This window comes from Tupaia chinensis, unplaced genomic scaffold (genome assembly GCF_000334495.1).
Source record: "Tupaia chinensis unplaced genomic scaffold, TupChi_1.0 Scaffold000341_1, whole genome shotgun sequence".
Taxonomy (NCBI): Eukaryota; Metazoa; Chordata; class Mammalia; order Scandentia; family Tupaiidae; genus Tupaia; species Tupaia belangeri.
Genome location: NW_006159835.1, coordinates 4969228 through 4988887, shown reverse-complemented (window position 1 = coordinate 4988887; position 19660 = coordinate 4969228).

Below are 19660 nucleotides of genomic sequence, written 5' to 3'. Positions count from 1 at the left end.
GTTGCCTAGCAGCAATATGTAGAGAGAGATGTGGTGAGCACAGTAAGAGATTTGGTTTGGATTGGAAATATAGAGTGAGGCCTCTAGGCACTGGTTTGTGCTCCCGGAAAGACAGTTGGCCAAACCACAGCCTACCTTGTGGTCTTGATCTGCGTTCACCACTTCTCAGCTTGCTTGACCCGTCTACGCTCAGTTACCACCTTTAACCTCAACAATGAACAAGCTGGGACCAGCAGTTAGCGTAAGGGCTATGTCGCTGGACTCCCACCTAGTCGACCGTGGTTCGCGGCCCAGACCCGGTGGCTTAAAACTCACACCAGGCGCATGTGCGTGCGTGCCCAAGATCCCGAGAGGAGAGTGGAGGAGAAGGGATTGCGGCGTGGCCATCCCCCCTGGGGGGTGATTTCTCACTTTATGTCTCTCTCTGTCTTTCTGGCGAGCGCATGCCCCCTATAGCAAAAACCTCTCCCAAAAAAAAAAAAAAAAGAAAACAATGAACAAGCTGATCTTAACCTCAACCTAGTGGAGCATGTCTCCTGGCCACACCCTTCCATGTCTCGTCTGGCTTCATGTGCCATGACGTCTCCATCCCTCTTGCTTAGGTCCTATGGGTGCCCTTCAGCCACACCTTCTGCCCCCACTTAGACTTCAACCAACCAGACCTCTCCAGTTCAAGGTTCTGCATATCTTCCCCCTGGCCACCTTGGGCTGAAATGGGAGGAGGGCAAGATGCTCCTTCCGGGCTATTTGCAAAGCCTTATCTGTGGTAGATGATACTGTTTTCAGGGTTGGAGACACACACACACACACACACACACACACACGAGTCACTGCTCAGTTACATAGCGATGGAGGAATCAGTAAGGATGCTATTCATCAACTACTGTTTACTGAACACAGCATTATATACTATACATAGTTTAAACTTTTTAAAAGAATTATTTTTATTTATTCCATGAAAGAGGGAGACAGAGACAGTGACAGAGAGACCGAGGCCACCTCCAACAGGGCCGTCATGTCACAGTCCTGTCTCCGCCCTCAGCCAGCCTAGATCACAGATGACACTGCCTGGCATGCACAGTGAGTCCACAGGACTCGAGCTCAGGACCGTCCCATGTGACTTCAGCATTGTGGAGCACTGCGTTACACTGGGGTGCCAGGGCAGCTGGGCAGCTGTCAACTTTTTAAACTTCACAATAATGTTGCAAGAAAGATAAGCCTATTGTACCTGTTTACAGATGAAGACACTGAGGCACAGAAAACTCCTAAGGTCACAAAGCTAATACAGAGTAAAAGTAGGATTAATCCAGGTAGTCGAACTCAGACCCAGCTCTCTTAGCCACAACCCTTGAGTGCCTGAAACAGATTCAAATCTGACTTGAAAGCTCCTGCTACAGTCAGGCGCGCACATGCTCAGGCAAGCCCCGACCCACGAGGCTGGTTACAGGTCTCAGATCCCTCCTGACCAGCCCTATTACCACTGTTAGAAAGTAAGAGCCCAGTAACCCCAAGACACTGTGCAGAATGAAAAGGCAAGTCACGTCTGTAATGAATTTTGACTGTCCTCATGTATCGGCCTTCGCTATGGTTATCTCTAGCTGGGCTCCAGTAGTGGCCACAGAATGATGCCAGGCTGTCCATACTGCATAATCCCACGATGTCACACATTTCCAGTTGGCTTATCTTTTCCTCAACTCCTACCCCGCTCTCACCTGTTACTTTTCACATCTCCAAGCTACAAGTTCTATTTCTCACAACGTTCTTGCCCTCATGGAATTCACTGCTTTTAATCTATTGCCCCCTCTTGTGAAAGAGGTGTGTGTGGGGGGGTAGGGGAGGGTTGCTACAAAGAAATACAACTTGTGAACTAGAGGATAACTGCCCTCTTTACCTGTTGTACTTTGAATACTACAATCAATCATGTCAAATTGAGGCAGGGGGCTCTCCCCCCCCTCCCCACTCTCACAGAGTACAATATACAAGCTTGGGGACAACTATTCATTTTGCATATTCAATTACTGTTAATACTAATAAAAATAAATGTTTATGGAACATTTTACATATGTTAGACATGTAACACTTTGTAGACACTATGGTGTAATATATGTTAGACATGTAACACTTTGTAGACACTATGGCCTAATCCTTGCAGCAACCCTATTTACTACATAAGGTACATTGTAACCATAACAGTGCGCTGACTGGTGCCTGCCCAGGCCTATCCACATGAGAGGAAGCCGAGCATGCTTTCAGACCATTTTCATTGTGACCATTGACCAACCCCTGGGAGTGATACCTGCAAAGTGGCCATCATCTTCAGCCTCGCTTCCCCACACCGCTCAGTATAATTTTACCCTTAGATTGTGTAAGCAAATCTGTGCAGCTGGTCTCCGGTGCTTGGTACCTTGCCCTCTTGCCTCCTTTCCTCTCCCAGTGTAGCACAGCATGGGTTCTCAGGGACCTGATTTTCCAGCTAAAATGATAAAATGCTAGCTACCCAGTTTTGTATGAATTTTAGATAAGCAAATAAACGAACAACAGTATATATGCCCCATGTAATATTAGGTTGTCGGGAAAGTCATGACCTATTTTTCTGTTTTTCTATGCAAAATAATTCATGACTTTCCTGACAACCCAATATTTGGGATATACTTATACAAAACATTTATTCACAGTTCAGATGAAATTCAAATTTAACTGGGCATCTCATATCTTTATTTGCTAATCTCTCAAACTAACTAGAGACCTCATTACAAACAGAAAGTATTGGCTAACAAGTGATGAGAAATTTGCTGAGTCTTCCAAATAAATCCTAAATTGAAGAATAGATGTTCTCAATCCACAGAGCTTTTAAAAATACTTATCACCAGGCTACATCTCAAACCGATTAAATGGTAATTTCTAAAGGAGGTGATCAGAGTCTTACTCTAAAGCATATTTAGAGTCTACCATGAGACCAGGGATGAGAGTCACTGTTTTTCTGTTTTTCTATGCAAAATAATTCATGACTTTCCTGACAACCCAATATTTGGGATATACTTATACAAAACATTTATTCACAGTTCAGATGAAATTCAAATTTAACTGGGCATCTCATATCTTTATTTGCTAATCTCTCAAACTAACTAGAGACCTCATTACAAACAGAAAGTATTGGCTAACAAGTGATGAGAAATTTGCTGAGTCTTCCAAATAAATCCTAAATTGAAGAATAGATGTTCTCAATCCACAGAGCTTTTAAAAATACTTATCACCAGGCTACATCTCAAACCGATTAAATGGTAATTTCTAAAGGAGGTGATCAGAGTCTTACTCTAAAGCATATTTAGAGTCTACCATGAGACCAGGGATGAGAGTCACTGCTCTGAGGGTGGGTCACAGGGAGAGGACAGTGCCCACCCAAGTGGAAAAACTCACTTGGGCACTGCAGAACTGGAATTTTGAATTAGAAGATAACTTTTGAAACGTGAAGACCTTTGTGGTGTAACGCAGACCTTCTTATGCCCATATACTCATCAAATTATAATTGAAACCAATTTCAAAACTATTAGACTATAGAATAAAGTAAATAAATGAATATATTGATGCTATTAGAAACCAATGTTTTCATAAAAGAAGAAGAGTGATAAATATTAAAAGCAAATAAATTAACAAATAACCTGCAAGGTCACGTCTGGATGATACCGAGATCCACGATGGATGGATGATGGATGGCTAGGCACGGAGGTAAACAGATATGTCGGCAGAGAAGGCTTAAAAGCAATGACACCTCAAAAGCACAAGTAACCCTCATGATTAAAGCCAAGTATAAATTCTACTCCCATAAATAGAATCAGAGTTTCCATGAAAAATGACTAGTCATAAGCCTGGGGCAGGGAAAATACAAGATTAAACCTGAAACATCTAATTGTACCATAAAAAAAAGAAGAAAAAAACACTCTAATGAAAATAAGTGAGAACACAGGTATCCACTCAAAGGACCGTCCACTGTCCAAATTTGAGATTGCTTAAACATCAGAAAAAACAATTATAATATACTGCAACAGGGTGAGTAAATGTAAACCCATGAATTCCCAGTGATACAAATGAATAAAAACAAAGCAAATGCATACATAGTATCTGCCAGCTTTACAAATGACATGACTGGGACCAACAGATGATGTAATGGTTACATCACTGGATTCCTACATGGTTGAGCATGGTTCAAGTCCCAGACCCAGCAGTTTAAAACTCATGCCAGGCATGTGTACATACATGCTCAAAATCCCAAGAGGATAATGTAGGATTAGGGATTACATTGTGGTCATTCCCCTCGGGGGATGATTTCTTGCTTTCTGTCTCTCTCATGAGCGATGTGCCTTTTAACAAAAATCTCTCTCTTAAAAAAAGAAGTGAACATGATCAACTCCTTCTTCTGAGAAGGGATTAGTAAAGAGGAGGAAAGGAGAGGAGAAGAGAAGAGAAAAGAGAAACACTTGCCTAGCTTTTTTTAGGAGACTTGTCGCTTGTCCCCATTGGTAAATTTTATTGTGCATGCTTAGTGAAATGACTGACTCAGGTCAGGATCACCAATTGATACCAAATGGTTAGGTGAAAGGCTTAGGAGGAGCAAGATATTCTAAGTTTTAAAAGTATCGTCCCACATCACAAAGGGGTAAACATAAAGCCACCGTGAATAGGGCTTATGCTCACACCTTAACCAAATGATTAAACTTACGGTCACTGAGAGTGACACCCTGATCCATGCACTTCTTCCTGAAAAAGCAGTACCAAGCACACAGCACCTCCTGTAAAGTACTCTTGCTATCAAGGTCTTATGAGAATCCTGCCAGCCTTTAGTGTTCACTTCCAGTTACTAGAAATACAGGGACAAATCAAATGGCAAGGGGAAATGACCAAGCAAGTCCAGATCAGGCACATTCAATAAGACAGCTGTCCAACTCTCATCAAAAAAAAAAATTACTACTATAGAGAAGTGGGGCCAGCACCTGGCATAGTGATTAAGGTGCTGGACTCCCAGGTGGCCAAACACAGTTCAAGTCCTGAACCCCATGGCTTGAAACTCACACCAGGCATGTTTGCATGTATGTCCAAAATCCCAAGAGGAGACCAGAAGAGAAGGAAGAAGGGATTATGGCATGTTCATCCCTGCTGGGAGGCGATTTCTTGCTTTCTATCTCTATCTCTCTGTCTCTCTGGCAAGTGCACATGCCCTACAGCAAAAAAAAAAAAAAAAAAACACACCAAAAAAAAAAAAAAAAAAAAAAAAAAAAAAAAAAAAAAAGCAAGTGAGGGAATGGTTCAACCTTTTACAAAAACATCACAACTGAGTACAATGCATAAACCTTGATTAGATCCAAAATTTAGCTATAAATGATATCCTCAAAGCTTAAGGAAGTATTCTTAAGTGTGATATACAATTATTTAGGGGATGTCCTCATTTTTAGGAGTTGCATATAGAAGTAGCTAGAGTGAATTGTCATGATGTATGCAACTACTTTCAAATGGTCAGTCAATACATATGTGTATATAAATGTGTCTGTGTGTGTGCACAGATATTTACAGATAGAGCAAGCAACAAGTGTTGAGACTTAGTAGTCACGGCTCCTAATTCTTCCAACTTTTCTACATGTTTGAAAATTTTCATAATAAAAAGAAGGGGGGGGCTTTTTCTCACATCTCACTCCAAAGCAACCTGACAAATCAGCCTGTTTCAAAGAGCAGTCTTATCTCTAAAAATAATACTATCATGTCCACAAGATCAGAGAGAGTAATTACTCACCATGGAGGATAGGTCATAGCCAAAGGAAAACTTTTTTATACCACGGTAAGAAAGTACTATGAATTTTTAAGAGTATAGTCCTAATATTACCTGAGCTTCAGTTCATGGGCCCTGAATGAAAATGCTCTAAGTGTGTCCCTCATTTTCCTGCCTCACCTGTACACCCAAAGTATATGTGTGTACTGGGGACAAAGGAAGATATCGCCCATGTATTTAAACTAGCAATGTGTCCCTTAGCTTCTAAACTGCAGTGTAATGATAACTATGAAGGAACGGCTGTGATACATGTAACGACTCTCTCTCGCTAATACAACTGGAATGATAGATGCCATTAGTTAAAAGTTTCCTTTCCTTCTTGTCTGCGATTTGCTGTGCCTCCCAGCAGGTAGAGAATACCTCCCAGCCCACTGTCAGGCGTGGTCAAGATTTTCTTCAGCCAGGGGCATAGGCATGGACGTGAGATACGTAACATCCCAACAGCAACTTCAAAAGTGATTACCGAGTTCAGCAGCTCTTACATTTTTCCCAGAATGAGGACACATGAATGGATACATACAGTTGACCTTCAGCTTGAGGCAGAGCTGCATCCAAACCATACCCCTCATGTATGTGAATGAGAAAGAAACACTTCACACTGCAGGCCACTGATATGTGTGGGGTGGGAGTGGCTTCTTACCACAGCAATATCTGATAGGCACAGAGAAGATATTAACAGTACCGACCTTACAGAATTGTTGTGCAGAGGCGTGTAGTAAAACACCTGACACACAGTAAACGCTCAGAAGCTGTGAGCGTGATGGCTACGACTCAGGTGTTGGTTTCACCATCCCTCCCAGTCAAGGTCTGTTTTGCAAGGTCACCCATACCCACACCCACACCATGCACACTAATCCACCATATTGTCAGAGCCCTTGACTCACCGCAGTCCCCCTGCCCAACACTTTGCGCATTCTCTCATCTCCTCCACCACCCCGTGGACTACCACAATCTGCCCCGGCGTGTTCCCTGTCTCATGCCAAATGCCCCTGTCTACACAGAGGCCAGCTCTCCTATGCAGACACGTGGGTGGTGACACTGACCTGCTCATGACCTCTATCATCCACTTCCTCAGCTGACCACAGTGGGCACTCCATTTGTGACTCACTACAGATTTCCCAGTCTCATGCATCTCCAGCAGGAAAAGAAATGGTTTTTTGTTTTTGGGTTGTTTTTTTTTTTCTGTGCTGCTTTGTGGGGACTGGGGGGGCAGGGGGGCGTGTAGGTGTAGAAGCACACTGCAGAGATGCTTGGGCTTCTAGATATTTCATTTTTTCAGTTTTACAGTGGCCAGGCTTCATGGGGGCCCCAGCTGACTAGGGTGGCTGTTTTTAGTAGACACTTTTATTGTCCCAGAATCACTGTCCTTCACCAAAGATTCTCTTCCTGAGGCTAATTTGAGCCACTTCTACTAGGTTTTTTCACCCTGCGTGTGTGAGCATATGTACATGCATGTGCCAGTGTGCGACTGTTCCTGCTTGGGGGTGTGTGGGTGTGTGTTTCTCACAAGGTTCCACTGTCCTCTACAATCTGGCATCTGTTGGAACCAACCTCGTATCTGCCTATAGCGAAGCCTCAGTGATGGAAAGGATGTACGTTCCTTTCCACAGAACTCCGGAGCCCCAGGCAACTCAGTGAGAGTGATCTGTGACTGCCTGGAGGCTGTGCGTGAGGAGGTGTTTCAGTCATCACCTCCACGCACTCATCTCAGCTCTGTCCCACCCATGGACCCTACTAACCAAGCGTGGTTCCCACATTCCAGTTTTTAAGTCAATTTTCACAATGCATCTCTGCAATACTGATGAATTAAAGTGAACTAAGATCACACTACTGAAGAAAGCCTGGTCCAGGAACTCCAGAATGAACGCCTCCTCATGTCTCAGTCCTAGGCATGGGCGGATAGCTTAGCCTCTTCACCTTGCTACGTGTTAGTCTCCACCATTTCCTCAACATGCTAGATCAAAGGTGAGCAAACTGCAGACTGTGAGCCAGATCTGGCCTGCCAGTTGTGTTTGTAAGTAAAGTTTTATTGGAACACAGCCACAGTCATTTAAGTACCATCTACACTGCCTTCTCCTTATAATGGCAGAGCAGCTATGACGGAAACCGAATGCCCTGCAAAGCCTAAAATGCTTTCAAGAAAAGGTTTGCTTACCCTTGGGTTAGGTGATGGATAAGGTCTTCTCAAACTGTAATACCTGTGATTCTCTATTTTTGTGTCCTACCCGGTTCCATTAAAACTTAAAATATTTGGGGAAAGGTATCTGAAAAAAAAAAAAATCCTGCCCAATATTTTGAAATAGTCAATGCTGCAAGCAGTCCACCAAATACGTGGCTCATCATACTGGTCCAGGGAGCTGAACGAGAGGGAAAAGTATCTTTCTGAAGTGAAGGAGGCTGAGATTACTGCTGCTCATTTAGCTTTTCAAGGAGACCTTGCGTTTGATACTGGGTCTGTGTGTGTGTGTGTGTGTGTGTGTGTGTGTGTGTCTGAAAGCTCCATGTATCCAGTTCCTTTCATATTAATAGAAGGCACATGGTTCCTTCAAGAAGGAAAATATCTTTCAGAAACAGCATAATTTGCTCTAGTGGATAACAAATAGTTGGAAGTTTTCTCAGCGAGCAACCATTGTATCTGGTTTCAAATTCCTTTTTCAAGCCAAAGAAAATGATGATGATCTCTAAGCCATTGCTGTTTTTTGACACAGACCTGAACTCAGAATTCTAAACAAGACGATGCAGAATTGGATTACATTTCGTGTCCCTCTCCCATCCATCTTCCCCCTTCCTGCTCATTTGCTGGGGCTGCAAAAGTATTGAGTGCTCCACGAGAGACTTGGTTTTCCAAACCATGCAAGTCATTATGGATGGCCTTGTGTCCAGGTAAAGGTTAAGGAGGCCTTTTGTTGTTCTAGTTCAACTCATCCCTGCCACTGCAGCCTAATCATTCCACATAATAACCGGCCTGATACACAGGCCCGAGTCAAAGTCACAAGTCAATAAATCCATTCCTTCCTCCCTTTCAGGCAAAGTGTTGAATAGTACTGAGTGTGCAGTGTCACCAGATCCCATAGTCCATCACATCAAGGTCGTCTGGTATACAGCACATTAAAAAAAAAAAAAAAAAAAAAAACTTTCTTTTTTCAGTGCCTTGCACATTTAAGAGAGAAGCACTGCTATGCCCCACACATGGCTGGACGAGTGGTTGAAAGGGAAAGATCGCCCACCCCAGGTCATAGAATCATGAAGTCACTGAAAATGAGAGCTGACGGCAGCTGCCAATGCTGCCCTCATGATTTTACAAATTAACTGAAGTCAGAAGAGGAAAGGGATGGTCCCAGATCACATGGCCAGTTTCTCTTAAGACTAGGGTTTGAACACAGGCCCCCTGACTCCCAGCCCAGTGCTCACTGCGTGCCTTGAAAGGGGGTCGAGAAGAGTACAAAGAGAAAAGAAGGAAAGGAAATCTCCCACTTCTTCAAAGAAAATATGAGTCAATTCCATATTCCTACTCCCGCCAAAGAATCCAACCTTCGTATTCAGGTAACATTCACCTCTGCAGAGCAATTGTGTGAAATCGCATTCTGACTGTGCTTCTCTAGAAAACATCCAAACTTCTAAAAGCCTCGGTTTCTTCATCTGTTAAGTGGAAATCATAATATCTATACTATGTCAAAGGGCTGTGGTGAAGCTGACACACACAGCCTGGTACCTGACACATGGCACTGGCTCAGTAAATGCCAGCTCTTGTCACTGTCAACACCGTCACAAGGACAGGGGCAGCTGCGGCATGCTAGCCCACAGACGGCTGCCTCACCAGCCCCTCTTCCTACATCGCGCATGCAGCCTCCCGGCTGTTCTCGATGAGACAAAGTACGGCTCACCAAATTATCTTTCACCTCTGGTGTGAAAATAAAACCTGCTGATAGAGGATCCTTGGAAGTATGCAAACCTGAGTTACAGTTTGTTTACTTTGCTAAGGGACTTCCAGCTCCTCCAGGTTCATAAATTCCTTGTGGTGGACGGGGGAGGGATTGTAAATTAACTTGAATAATAGGACTACATTTGTGTACCTTCCAACAGCTTAAATCGCTTTGGAAGGAAAAAAAAAAGTCACACTTCTCATCTGCTGTCTCTATTTTCTCCTTAATTAGCACTTGGGTTGGGCACTCCTGAAGGTGAGGGATTAAAGGCACTAAGGCAAATGTGGAGAATTTCTGTCCAGGGATCTTGAGACCATCTTTTCACCATACCTGTGAGATGGATTAATAGTGTAGACCTGATGTCCCGGCTCACATCAAATGCATGTTTTCTGGGGGGAAGGCCTGGGATTCTCTGGCATAATTGCCACCTGTTATTGTAAAGACTACGTCAAAGGTGAGCATAGGTCAGGTATACAGAACTGGAGTTCCTCTGAGGAATGAAGAAAGTATTTCAAACCTGCCTAGCACAGTGCCAGGCATGTAGTAGGCATTCTTTAAAAATTTCTCATCTCTTTATAAACCTCCTCTTTACTTATTCTTCACTATTTTGAAAGCCCCACCCTAGAGAAGAATGTGTTCAATCAAAACACAGGACAACCCTAGGAGCCAGATATATGACAGAAAGGAGTACAAGGTCTGGCTTCTATACGTTGACTTTGAACTAGTTTGAATTAAAGAAGATATTTTTCTCATAACATTCAAAGATGCAACAAGGATGAATGGAATACTGTCTGTAAATGCTGTCTGCTGTCAAAGGGCAAAATCCTTTTTGTTTGTCTAGGCTAGAAATTACTGCGTTAAGTGTTATCATTGGTACCATTTTTGAAAATGATGGTGTAAAGTTCAATAAGTCATGAAGGAGCTCTTTAGTCCTGTCTCCTCTACGCATTTCCTCTTCCACACGCCTTCCCTTTGAAGGTGTAAAGCTGATCCCAAACCCAAAACTTACACTGATAAAAGTGACTAACATAGGTGGATGACTTGCCTTCCGTTGTAAATAATAAATACTACTGTAAAAATTTCAAAGAAAATCCAAAGTCTCATGAAATGGTCCTACTAATTATCTCCACAATTTTTTATACAAACCTGAATACTTCAGATACCTGTGTAGTTACAAAACATTAGTATAGGTCGATGGAAAACACAGTAAGGGGAAACTGAAAAATGTACATCTTCAAGTGCTCAGATAATATATACTACCTTTTCCCCCCTAAACTATTGGATCACCCACACACTCTCTCTTTCTCTTTCTCGCTCCTTTTTTTTTTTTTTTTGGAGAGGTTTTTGCTATAGGGCACGTGCACTCACCAGAAAGACAGAGAGACAGAAAGTGAGAAATCACCCCCCAGGGGGGATGGCCATACCGCAATACCTTCTCCTTCTTTCTCCTCTCGGGGTCTTGGGCACGGACACACACACGCCTGGTGTGAGTTTAAGCCGCCAGGTCCGGGACTCAAACCGTGGTCAACTACATGGGAGTCCAGCGACATAGCCATTACACTAACTGCTGGTCCTGATCACCCACATTCTCCAGGGATGATTAGAGAATCCACATTCTCATGCTATCTGCTCTATGAATGCACATGACCCATGCACTTGTATTTTCTCTGACTACATTGGTCGGGATGAGAAATTTAATTTGTATTAGCAAGTATGACATCCAAACCAACTTTTAAAATATTATGAGCTAGCCTGGCATCTGAAAGCTCAAGAGGACCTCCCAGAAGGCTCATTCACAAAGCACGCTCAGGAAGAGCTGTCCACTCTAAGAGATACCCACATAAGAAATCCGCATTCCACTGCCTAGTAATTCTTAAAAATAAAAAAAGCTTCACTTTCTCCTAATCTGTTAACCACCTTCACCTATATGAGCATTTATCCCATCTTTGGTTTTATTTTATGTACTCTCTACTCATATACCCTTGAAATAGGCCCCAAACGGTGTATTCACCCAGGGGAAGGAAGCACAGACCACTGTGGGGACAGCCATCTGATGCCGAAGATGGCAGTGTTCTAAAGAGGAGGGTTCAGAAAAATACATGTCAAGAAATCAAGCTACCAAGGCAATAAATGTTTAAAGGAGTGATTATTTCATTCAGGCCCTGCACGGTGCATTTTGCACACAACTCATTCAAGACTGGATAATGGCTAGAGGTTAGCTTGGGAGCTAGACCACCAGCTCTGAATTCCAGCTCCACATCTTACTAGGTTGGTTATTTTAGGTATGTTAATTAAACGCTTCGTGACTCAGTTTCTTCATCTGTAAAATGAACATAATAAAAATGCCTACCTCATAAAATAATTATGAGGAGCCAACGAGTAAATACAGGTCAAGAACTTACGACAATGCTGTCCAAGGGTAAGAACTCAGTAAAGGCAGGGATTATCCATCCTTCCACCATCCCGATGATGTCTTAAGGTTCGAAGTGAAGGCTGAGTTCAGAGAGTTTCAATATGTGGCCAGGCACAATGTCATCTGACCCCATGCAACTGCCGTCTCCTGCCCTAAAACATTCCTTCAAGTTTCCACCCCTCTGGGACCCCTAACTACTATTGCTTAACTGATTCCCCGAAACTTAATCCAGATGCCCACTCCAAAACACTTCTTTGATTCCTCTGCCTACACCTACCATTAAGTGCTTCTGTCTTGAGCAATTCCCTAAGTCCTGTAATACCCCACTGAAGCTGTCTTTTTAGTATCCCTCCCCTCCGTCTCCACTGGTACAGAAGCTCCCTTGGCATCAATAGCTCCCAGAATAATACCTGCCAAATAGTAGACATGTAATAAATATTTGTTGAACAAATAAAGAACAAGGTGAGGAATCACAAAACTATGTATTAGCCAGGACTACAATCCTTCTCAACCGAAATTCTTTCTTCTGTATGGTTTCTCAATGAAGGTTTCTATGGCCACACATGGAAAGTGATGGTCCAGGATCACAGAGCAAAAGTCTATAAATATTTAGAACCCTCCAAGGTGGCCCGCGGTCAGCTACGTGGGAGTCCAGCGACATAGCCATTAATCCATCCTTCCACCATCCCGATGATGTCTTAAGGTTCGAAGTGAAGGCTGAGTTCAGAGAGTTTCAATATGTGGCCAGGCACAATGTCATCTGACCCCATGCAACTGCCGTCTCCTGCCCTAAAACATTCCTTCAAGTTTCCACCCCTCTGGGACCCCTAACTACTATTGCTTAACTGATTCCCCGAAACTTAATCCAGATGCCCACTCCAAAACACTTCTTTGATTCCTCTGCCTACACCTACCATTAAGTGCTTCTGTCTTGAGCAATTCCCTAAGTCCTGTAATACCCCACTGAAGCTGTCTTTTTAGTATCCCTCCCCTCCGTCTCCACTGGTACAGAAGCTCCCTTGGCATCAATAGCTCCCAGAATAATACCTGCCAAATAGTAGACATGTAATAAATATTTGTTGAACAAATAAAGAACAAGGTGAGGAATCACAAAACTATGTATTAGCCAGGACTACAATCCTTCTCAACCGAAATTCTTTCTTCTGTATGGTTTCTCAATGAAGGTTTCTATGGCCACACATGGAAAGTGATGGTCCAGGATCACAGAGCAAAAGTCTATAAATATTTAGAACCCTCCAAGGTGGCTGTGTAGTCGAGGAGAATTCTGTAAACAATTCAAGCTAGTGTCTGAAAGGAGCCTGGAATCAACGTCAGCAGAAGCGTGAGAAAAGGCCTCCACTCAGATCATGTGGGAGAACACAGGGCATCATGAAGGGACTGCAGCAGCATAAGGAAAGACTACAGACCTTTGGAGTCTAGGTGACAGAAAAGAGGAACTGTTGGATCCCATTTCCTCTGGCACCATCCTTCACTAGCCTGAGGACAGTGTAGAACCACCAGGGATCTTGTCAACCGTCGGTTTCATTAGAAAGGAAGACCAGCCCATGAGACTGGGGTAGCCCTGGATTTGAGCTCTAGCTTCAGCTGCTGAATTGGACACCAATAAAACAGGCACACACTATCTCTTATAAGATCACTAGGAGAATCCAAAATAGCAAAGTTGCTGACCCACGGCAATGTTCAACAATGTTAGCTGCCAATCTCAGCCTTACACCTGCACCCACACCCACACTCTCCAGGAATAACTAGAGAATCCACATCCTAGCCACATCTGCTCTATGAATGCGCATGACCCTGAGAACTCAGTCCTGGTAAGACTGTGTATGGCTCAAGTGGCCTACTTTCCCTGGCAGATTCTGGCTTCCCTGATAAAAGAGTAGGGTCTCATTAAACCCAGGATGGGTCCCTGGGGAAAAGGCAAGCACCCACGCCACATCACCACCTCCTAATCCAATGGGAGGTACAGGGAGCAAAGTCTACACAGAGCCCTTCTGTCCCCATTTCACTGGGTGCTGTAGATGCTGTATCTTGCCCACTCGCCAGCAAACAAAACGGAGTGTTGCAGTTAATTGAAAAACAGCTCTGCCCTGCCTGCCATAATTGACATTAAGTACTGTTTGGGGTAGGAAATCAGCCATTTCCAATTGATATTAAACGGGAAATCATTTAACATCAATGGATATAAACCAGGCGCAATTGTGCTGAATTAGGGAGAAACGTTTTGGCTCATGTTAAAAAATGTTTCTGTGAAGTGGGATTTTTTCAGAGTAAGTGAATATTAAGTCAGCTTAATACCTGTATTAGGAAAAAGAAGAAACCACTTCTCAGTCTCCCCTCAGGCTTAGAAGAAAGCTGCCAAATGTTCTTTAGGAAGAAGCCATGTTCTAAGGTGGTCTTGTCTTTGAAAAACAAAGTAGAAAGAAGGTATAATCTGGGAGGGCAGATGAAAGGAGAAGAGTGTCTCCTGTGAGTTTATCCCACACATCCACAGCACAGCCACAGTGCTGCTGGGGAGGAGTCAGAGCCTGGGGAGGGGCATCGACGGGAATCTCTTGGCCTCCCTCTGAGAAAGGGCCATGAGGACCATGATCGCAATATGAGGAAAGTAAATAAGAACACAAGTATGCACCAGCAAATTCAAGCCATTGTCTTCTCTCTCATCTGAATTCCTTCTGATAACATAAACCAGGACATTTTGGCAGTTCATGGCTGCTCCCCACCTCGCCATGATGGTGCTGATTGTCCTCATCAAAATGGTACAAATCCTTGTTTCCATAGTTACAGCTGATAGCTTATCAATTAGGGCTTTAGAGATTTCTCCAATCTTCTCCAAAGAGGACACATACCAAATCAGACTTCTGATTTTCCATTTGTTACAGAAAAAACAACAACAACAACAACAACAATGAGGAGAGAGGAGAAGAGGGATGTAACTAAAGAATACAACTGAAAAACAGTGATGAGCTTGTGGGCAGGGGAGATAAAAATAGACTGTCTAGACATAAAAAGAGCCAAGACCACCATGGGACATTCATAGAGCATTCTGGGAGTCTTGCTCCATTTCACAGATGAATTAACTGAGCATAAAGAAGTTCTTGGGACCAGCAGATAGCAAAATGTTTATGTTACTGGACACCCACGCAGTCAACCACTGTTCGAGTCTTGGACCTGATAGCTTAAAACTCACACCAGGCACGTATGTGTGCCTGCCCAAAATCCCCAGAGGAGAATGGAGAAGAAGGAACTGCAGTGTGGCCGTCCCCTGTGGGGGATGATTTCTTGCTTTCTGTCTCTCTGGTGAGTGAACGTGCCCTATAACAAAAATCTCTCTCTCAAAAAAAAAGAGGTTCTGTGACATGCCCCAGGATACACAGCTACTTAAGAGCCAGTGTCTGGTCTAGGGCTCTCCTGATTCACTGTTCATTTTCAGCACCTCATCCTACCTCAAGCGTAAAGAAATGATGAGCAAAGAAAAAGAGAAGAGAGAAGTAGAAAAGATAGTAATACCTGAAAGAAAAAAATATTACAGAAGTGCAAGACTAGTGGGTCAGTCTAGAATTTCTACTTTAATAATAAAGTTTAAAAAAAAAAAAAGAATCTAGTTGACATCTCCACATGTGGTTGCAGTGTCCAAGACACAACTATCAGCCCTGGGAGTTCTTTGTCTGATATGAGAATGGTTATAGAACCAGGCCTAGGAGACCTTCTGTCCCTTGCCTGATTTCCAGGGCTAGACCTTCACATCTGTGATGTGGGGGGAAAAACAATCATCCAGGTTTTATCCCAAGGAGAACTCTCGATCATGAATTCTGAAGCAATCTCTAAGACTGTCCTTTTAAGTGGGTTTTGCAGAGAAAATTTATTTGTCCCTTCTAACGCCTCAGATAAAGAAGCTAAATGAGTGTTTATAAGATACATATGTCTCAGGACCAGGAGGTGGAGTGGTGGTTAAAGGCTCTGGACTCCCACATGGCTGACCACAGTTTGAGTCCCAGACCTGGCAACAACTTCCATTCTCTCTCCCCCAACCCCATCAAAATTTAAAAATAAATAAAGTTATATCATAATTCTAAAACAAAAGTATTTTTAAAAGGAAATATGTATCTCACAAACATCTTCTCACATCAGACAGCCTGGTCCATAGGTAGTGAACAAGGGAGGTTTAACTCAGAGAGAGGGTGGAAAACCCTTTCTCAAGGCCTCTTTTTGTAAAACCCAAAGCCAGCTCTTTTATGATGCTATGCTCTAAAAATGGAGCCCTGTGGAGGGTGTCTCTCTCTGTCTGTCTCTCTCTCTGTCTCTCTCTCTCTGTCTCTCTTTCTCTCTCTCTTTTTCTCACCCTCTTTCTCTCTCATCTGTACCCATGTATCCTATCATGAATCAAAAACAACAACAAAATACCTTCATGTGTGAGGTCAAGGCCAATTTATTTATTTGTCTATTCATTAAGTCAGTCAACTATTTAGTATTGACCGTATACCCTAAACCAGAAACCATGCTGGGCTACAGCAGCCACAAATGAATAAAATACATTCCCTGCTTTCAAAGGACTTGCCATTCTATTTCATGTCCAACAGCTATTCCTAGAAACAAATGCTCACATTGACAAAGCTGCTTCAATCTGTGTGCCAGCTTTATTTCCGTTCATAGTTGATCACCCCCTGCCACAGGGCCTTTGCATATGCCATTCCTTCTTTCTGAACTGTTTATCATAACTACCTTTTCCTTTACCTTGTTAACTCCTATTCAGCATTCAGCTCTTGGCTTAAATGTCACTTCTTAGGAAAACGTTCTCTACCCAGTCTGAGCCAGCATTCCTTGTTCTATGTCTCTCTTTCGCTCCTCAGTTGGTTCTGTATTATTTTATATTTATCTCTGCCCCTCAACTGGACAGTGAACTTGGAAGAATAGAGATGGTGGATGTTTTTGCTCAACACTGTGTCTCCACACCAGTGCAGAGCCTGAAGCATCTTGAGAACTTAGTAAATACTAGTTCATCTTTGTTCAGTCAGGAGAGGATAAATGAACACTACTACATTCTAGTTCTTCATGACAGTTTTAAGTTAAATCTACTTATATACTTACATTGAAAACTTCATCACTTGAATACACATGTCAATGTGAAGGTTAGCAGAATGGAATCCATACCCAGTCAGACCTGGGTATATTCAAACACCAGCTCTACCAACTGCATAACCCTGGGCAAAAGCTTAACCTCTGTGGTAGGCTGAAAAATGGGCTTCAAAAGATATCCATATCTAACCCTTGAAACTTCTAAATGTTACCTTATTTGAGAAAAGGGTCTTTGAAGATGTAGTTAAACCAATGATATTGAGATGAGAAGAAAATCTCAGGTTATGTGAGTAGGCCTTAAATGCAATCACGTATACCTTTATAGGATAGACACACAATGGAGAAGATATACAGTCAGAATGATGCAGAATGAGGGCTTACTGGGAGGAGATTTAAATATGCTAAAGTCATAGAGGTTCATTTCATTCTGAGAGTGACACTCATTCAGAGGATTAATGTAGGTTAAGCTAAGTTAGTTCTATGACTCAAGTTCATTTTTACATTTTCTCCTAGCATGATCTCCATTTCTAGGCAATACATAAAAGCTAGTTTGAGAGCCATCTGTATGTTTAAGAAGTTTAGATAATTTTGATAATACTTCTAGGGCATTTAAACTTGTTGAAGAGAAAACCTTGGTAATTATAGCTACTAGGGTAACATTAATAATAAATCTATTTAAAATATCTGTGTGAAACAGTAAGGCCAGAGTCAACACAAGACCAAACTTTGCATGAATGTGTCTTTGCTAGAAAAGGGGTTGTTTTCTTGCTTCTTAATTTTAGGGTAAATAATAACTGCTGGCTGATTTGAAGCTGGATCAGCATGCATAATCCCAGACAGGGAGATGAGGAGGCTTTAATTTAAGTTTCTGAAAAATCTCAAGCTATATTTTAGGAGTTGCTGTCTTAAACAGTCAAGATCAGATGGTTCTTAAAGTTTTTTATTTCATTGAAAAGAAATATGGGAAATACAGAGGAACTCACAAAACATCCTAACTACATTAGTTGAATATAAAACTCATTACTTTATTCCAGGGAGCCCTAACTCTCCAGGGAATAGTTCAACCTTTTCAAGGTCATATATTCATTTATTCACTCTATACATATTTATTCAGAGTCAGCCACGTGCCAGGCACTATTCTAAACACAAAGGACACTTCAGTGAACAAATGATTTATACTTATTGGTCTTACATACTAACAAAGAATATAGACCATAAGTAAATCAATCAATAAATAAAAGTAACTATTACAGGGATCAACAGTTGGTGTAGTGGCTATGTCAGTCGAGTCCCGGACCCAGCGGCTTAAACTCATGCCGGCCGCATGTGTGTGTGTGTGCCCAAGATCCCGAGAGGAGAATGGAGAAGGGATTACGGCGTGACCATCCCCTCTGGGGGAGTGATTTCTTGGTTTCTGTCTCTGTCTCTCTCTGTCTTTCTGGAGAGCACATGTGCGCTATAGCAAAAAAGCCTCTCAAAAAAAAAATAAATAATAATAACTATCAGAAAAGTTACATACTAAAATGATAATAAAATAGGATGGTGGGATAGAAAGTGAATGGGAAAGCCAGTGAGGGTGTGCTGGATAGGGTGACTGGATCCCATATGACCAATTTTATGGTTCAAGTCTGGGACCCAGGAGCTTGGGAGATGCACCAGCACAAGTGTGAGCATGTTCAAAGTCCCAAAATGGAGAAAAAATGGAGGACAAGAGATTGCAGTGTGACCTTCCCCCTTGGGGGGATGCTTTCTCATTTACTCTCTCTTCTCTCCAGTGAGTACACATGCTCTCCAGCAGAAAGAAAGGAAGAAGGAAAAGAATGGGGAGGGAGGAAGGAAGAGATGGACAGAGAGGAGGGAAGGTTATTTGTTGCGTGCTCTGGGGAGGCCTCTCTAAGGGACTGACATTTAAGCTGAATTCTTATCACCCCCACTTTTCTCCAAAGAGAAGATAATAGTTAAAATGGAGAAAAGAGAAGGAATCAGTGACAATGACAGAAGAGAGGAAGCTGAGATCCAGCATTTGAGTGATATTTCCAAAAGCTTTACTGGAAAAATCTTAGTGATAGGCAAGGGATCATGTTCATATTACTCCTGCTTGACAATCCGTAGAAAGCATTCCCCTCCCATTCAGCCCTCGAGGACTGTTAGTAGCCAGAGAGTCACCTCTTTCCTATGCCTTCACACATTCATGTTAGACTATATTTTATAAATCCAAGAGGTCATCGATTTTGAGATGCCAACCAACATTAGAGATGCTAAAATGTTAGAACCACAGCTTTATTCAGTTAACAGAGCTGCACCATCCCATTTCCTGCCAAACCTTTCAAAAGTTCTTCAAACCATAATTGTTCTTCAATGTCCACTGGGCAATATTTCAGGAGGAATGGAACTCTCTCTTCTACACTCATT